This window comes from Pyxicephalus adspersus, chromosome 6 (assembly GCF_032062135.1).
Source record: "Pyxicephalus adspersus chromosome 6, UCB_Pads_2.0, whole genome shotgun sequence".
In the NCBI taxonomy this organism is placed as follows: domain Eukaryota; kingdom Metazoa; phylum Chordata; class Amphibia; order Anura; family Pyxicephalidae; genus Pyxicephalus; species Pyxicephalus adspersus.
In genome coordinates, this window is record NC_092863.1 from 30,351,358 (window position 1) to 30,357,357 (window position 6,000).

Here is a 6,000-nt window from a genome sequence, read left to right on the forward strand (position 1 = left end):
GACACACTCTGGTGATACTCTTACTGTGCGACCCTTTCCATAAATTCCCATCTATGTATACACAGAGTGGCAGAGCAATGAGTGTCATTTATTGCTCAGCAATACTTTGCCACTCCCTGAAATTATTCCTAAAACGTGCACTACTCCGTTTTATCTAAATGGGCGTACATAAAACATAATATGATCAGTCATGCTAACAACATGACTGCCCAAAAACCCTACTTTTTTCAGATTTTTCAAGTTTCCAATGTTTATCTCCAAAAAGTTTAATGGTTAAGCTCTGCTTGTAAAGGTGCACATCTTGTTACCAATTGGGGGTACTGGATGGGACATGCAGTTACAAAATTTGATGTGGAAGCATGCAAGAGCCTTAACTTTAGGATAATAAACTCCCCACCTTCATACCTTCCCCCCAATAAAGACCAATTCCCAGGCATGGTATAAATGGCCTTCCGGCCATTTATTAATTTACAAAAATCTTTAACATAAATTAACATAAATAACACTTGAATAACAACATCAAAAATACTGTTAATCATCAATATAACATAATGAACCCAAGTAAACACCACACTCACCAGGTGGCAGGTCTCCCCCCCTTACTTAACCCACATAAACCAAAAAGCCCCGGCATCTGCGTTTTATTGATACCCCTAACTGCTCCCAGGCGTCACACCACAGCCTCAGGAATGATATCAGATACGCATACCTCCTGTCATTAACCTTTTCAGCAACATTATAACAACAATTTGGAGACCCCATCTCACACACTTCGTTGTAAAATGCCTGCCCATTTTCCCCCTCTCCTCTTTTATCCCCTTTTTTTCTCCACCCATTGGTATGTTTATTCACCAATCAATAAGCATTACCAATTGACCTCCCCCTCCTTACCATCTCCTACCCTCCTTGGCCTTCCCCCCACAGTCAATGTTAGCCACCGCCTAGCTTCCTTGTCGCAGGCTCCTGGGCCTCCCTCTACTTTTTAGAGACCATGGCCCTGATTTCTTAAAGCTCTCCAAGGCTGAAGAGGATACACTTTCATCAGTGAAGCTGGGTGATCCAGCAAACCTGAAGTGGATTTCTTAAAAATCATTTGATATTTGTTAGAAAATGTTTTCAATCCTGGGCCAGGTCCATTCCAGGTTAGTTGGATCACCCAGCTTCACTGATGAAAGTGTGTCCTTTCCAGCATTGGGGAGCTTTATTAAATGAGGCTCTATGTAATTTTGTATATATACTTATTGTGATTACTGAGCAGTGTTAGGCCTTTTGCAAATGTTGGGTAAAAGGTGATATTATTTTTTAATGTGTATGTGTATAGAGGGCAATACTTGATTGCTCTCAACATTCATTTTAAATCATGTTTATAAGTTATTCCTTTAATTATTACATTTAGGGAAATACATAAAAACAGTTATCTGCCACTGACAACAGAATAGTTATTTGTATCAAAAAATTTGATAAGAAAATGGTATATACATATATATACAATCTCAAGGAATACCATCTTCCAACAATCTTCCAACAATCTTCCAAATATTTCAGCCAGATCTCTAGCCTAAAATAGCTCTAAATGTTCTACAATGGAATCACATTTTGGTAGTGTAATGGTTGCAGGATGTTGCCTGGAGAAAAGTGAATATTATTGCGCACATTTGATCTTGCGTGACAGGGATATTCACTCAATTAGGAGCTAGACTAGATGAGAAAATCAGGCTATATATCCCTTCTAAAAGGTATTTTATGCAACACCAATGTAAAACACATGTGCATGCTCTTTTTCTCTCCAGCGCATATTCACATTTATGGATAGGCAGTTTAACCCCTTTGATGGACAATACCTGTTGCAGGTCTTTATAATTCAGTTTTACAGATGGTTCTACAAGAAAAAAAATTAATTCCACTGAATGTTATAAGCTTATTCGAAGTCTTAAAACGACTTTACAAAATGAAACAGACAGTACAGAAGGTTTTCTGAATGCTTATGGATATAAAACAAAACTTAGAGGCCGATAGCTATTAACCTGGCAAAATGAAATTTACAGTGCCAATAAAATGTCCTGCACTGCTTTCAAAGGCATGGCAGATAAAACAGGCAATTATGCAATACAATTTGTTGATGGTATGGGCTCATCTTCAAAGAGCATAGTAATGAGAAAAAGATGGACATTTTAAGGTGATGGGATAGACAAAACATTATTGTTTCTTTGTAGACAAATGAATACCTCTCTCCACCCCACAAAAAGTATTTTTATGTTTTTATTTTGGACAAAAAAGGGAAGCCTGTCTAGTTTTTGCTGCTGGTTACTCCTTTAGAAAATTTTCTTTTACATATTTTCCCTGTGAAAGAAGTACACTAGCAGAAATAAAAACCCCACATAGCAAATTCTGTTAATGAAAAGTTTTTCCCCGGTCCCACCTACGCCCTCTTGCAGCTACTGCCCTGACATCATTCCCTGTCACATGACAGTTGCACATGGCTGCCAGACTAGAAGACTTCACATGCTCCCCAATACCTGAAAGCATCAGGTGGTATCACAGGTAAAGACTGGTTAGGAGTGGAGATAGAGAAAAGTTTAAATGTTTTGGAGATGGGGGCGAGAGGTCTTAACAAGGTATTGTTAGATTTAGGTTAGATTTATCCGCCACAAATAGAGAAAGTTGCCATTGTTACCTGTCTAGGAAGGAGGAGATGTTTAGCTCAGAGTACATATTTCTGCAAAACGGAATAAATACATTTACATTTTTAATTAAAAAATTGGTTTGATATATGATGTTTTTTGTATTACCATTTTTTTCTTCCTATTGGCTTTACAATTTTCTAGCAAGGTGAATTCATCAGATGAAGCAAGATGAACAACTGAAAAGGAAATTGGTTCCAAGAGATGAACAGTTTGGACAGTTAGGAGCTCTGCCTTTCCCTGTAAAACTTTACATCCAGGGCAGGAGGTTGTTACAAAATCTCCCAAGTTGGGGCCACAGCAGGAATAGAAACCAGAGTTCTAAGCCAAATGTTTTAACCCTTTACCACTCATTACAAAACAAAACTTTTGGCTAGGCCTAGATGGATTCTTCTTAAATTAATTACTAACTAATTTTAATGTATGTAAAGGACTAGCTATTTAGACACATTGAAAGAACAAAAGTTCTAGAGTATCCCCTGTAAAAACAACTATGTATTAGCTAAATATAAGATGTTAAAACGCATGTGAAACCTACCAATGAACTCTTTTTTAGTCCCATTGGTCACATAAAGTCCATCTCAAAGCAAAAATTAAATTCCTTCCCACCCTTCCTTTCCAACAATCCACCAATTTTTTTTCTTAACTTCTGAAACATGTTTTATTATCTACGTGCACTGTCCAGGTCCCTCACAAAAGAGTTACCTCGAGGGAGTAGTAGTTTATTAGCGTTCCAAAATCCATTTTACTTTTCAAAATCAGCCAGGGTGTTTGTAGAGGTTTTTATGGATCCAATGGCAGTTTTGGATTGGTCAGATAGAGAACTGGAATAAACTCTAACTGACCCTGTTATGAAGGTGGGCAAAGTGTGTATCATGTTATAATAAATAAAGGAACAGGAAAAAAAATACCACTATATTAGCAAATTGAATGTTTGCAAAAAAAAAAAAATATTTAGGGATACCTAAAATATCTAAAGTGAGAAGTCTCTAACAGTTATGTAATTTGATGGAAGTCCCTTTTGTAACAAATTGATAGCAAATCCAAGAGTCTTTTAAGCCATTTGACTAGTCCCTTGGGCTGTGTACACACACTTTAGATTTTTGTCATTTACAAAGAAGAAAGTGGCACCTCACTGCACTCTCCTCTCACTTGCAATGAGGACATGGCAAAAACATGCCTAAAAAACAGGACTTTTCAGGATCATATTAAAAAAATACAAAACATTTTAAAACAGCTTTTTTTTTAGATAAAAACATACATAGCAATCTATACCAATGTAGATTTGGTACAATAAACATGATACTTGTGTATTGCTCCTATAGTAAGGGAAGTTTGGTATATTCTTCCCCATTTATTGAATACCTCAACGCCTTTCACAGTAGATACTTCTTTTTCCAAGATGAACAGGAGCTATTAATTTCTACAGAAATGTATCTGTAAAGAACCAAAGTAAGTATAATATATTTGGAGTAGTACTATAGAAATATACTAGACAAAAAATTATATACTTACATATATGTTTTTTGAACAAATAGTATATAAATATTGCACATTAAAAATGCTTAATTATTCCAGAACCGCTTACAACCATAGAGCAAATATAAATAGAGCCATTTACATGAGAAAAAAATGTTTTCCCGCATATTATCTGCATATCATTCAAAAAATAAGCCAGCACTAACTTATGTCTAACTAACAAGCCCACTTTAATTATTACTCACAACAATATGCTTCAATATTAATCAAACTTTTTTCTGCTGTTCATTTCAGGCAGATCCTTCACTGGAAAGTGTCTTGCAGATCCATTGGAAAGAACCAGAAGATAAATAAAAGTGTCACGCCTTGAAATCTAGAATTTAATGGTCAAGCCTTGGCCTTCTTCAGGATTTAGGATGTTATGATGAAAAAAATCAGGTCTCTGTCTACTTCACATTTTGATCTAATAGAGATTCAAGGCTTGGAAAAAAACTTTGGCACTATAATGCACAGAATCCTAAGCCTTGAAGAAAGCAAAAATTAAATTGTCAATCACTATTGCTATCAGCATATTTAAGCAATCCTAATGTCAGAATTTCATAGGCTGGCTTCACACCTATGCACACCCATTGCAGTGAACATTTATTTCTAAAAGACCCAAAATATAGATCCACAACAATGCATGAACAGCACACATCACCATTTAGTGACCACAGTACCTATGTACATATAAAAACACATGCACTGAGTTTCTTTATTATTCTTCTATGGTGTGGCCATTCATTGGGGCCTATGGTTAATAAATGGCCATAGGTACCACTATTATTGAGCGTATAATTGTGCGCATAGCTGTGTAAGAGTTTGTATTGTCCTTTCCACCATTATTTTTTTTTATAATTGAACAAACTTTAGGCATACATAAGTCAATAACTTTAACTGACTTAAGTTATGCACAGGATAATTAACAGCAAAACTCTGAGGACTAACAGTATAATTGGTATACTAAAAATAAATATTTATTGTTATTTGTATAATTCTGGAACTAATTTCAAAATCAATAAAACCTAATGACTTAAAGCTTTGACAACATGCAATTTTCAGAAAAGACAAATGGTAAAAAGCTGTTTCTTCTGGGATACATTACTGAACACACTGTGCCTTGCTGGTGTCATTGGTATGATGATAATAATAATGATGACAGCAATTCTTATAAAATTCTCTTTGCTGGGGTTTGATGCCATTTTCATTTTTACAGTTAAACATCTGTGCTGTAAAAAATGACTCATTTACTTGACTGTCTTTTACATGCATAATTTAACTAAAAACAGACTGAAATAATAAAATTGTTACAGCATGGTGGTAAACTTTTGAATGAATTCACAATAGTGTTACTGTCCCATTTCATATCCATATCCACACTGTCCCATTCTATATTTTGTTGTTTAACACACTGCCATCTGCTATGTAGACTAAAATATACAAAAATATCTCAACACTTTAATACAGTAATTTCCCAATATTTTTTTTAAATAATCACTGGTGATTAGGGTCCTTGTGCTGGCACTTGTTACGTAGGCCCAGATTTATTAAAGTCTCCAAGGCTGGAGAGAATACACTGTCATCAGTGTAGCTGGGTGATCCAGCAGTTTGTATTTGTCATAATAGGACTTATTGGCCAGAGCTTCAGGGTAAAGGGGAAATCACTGGGTCTAAAATAAAAAAAAGGTCAACGATTGTTTAGAGTGGTGACTTCAAATTTTTTCCTACTATCCCTGAAGTGTATTGAGTAACAGAAGTAGTCCAACTGTTATTGAGTTGGATACTATGGCCATCATTCAGT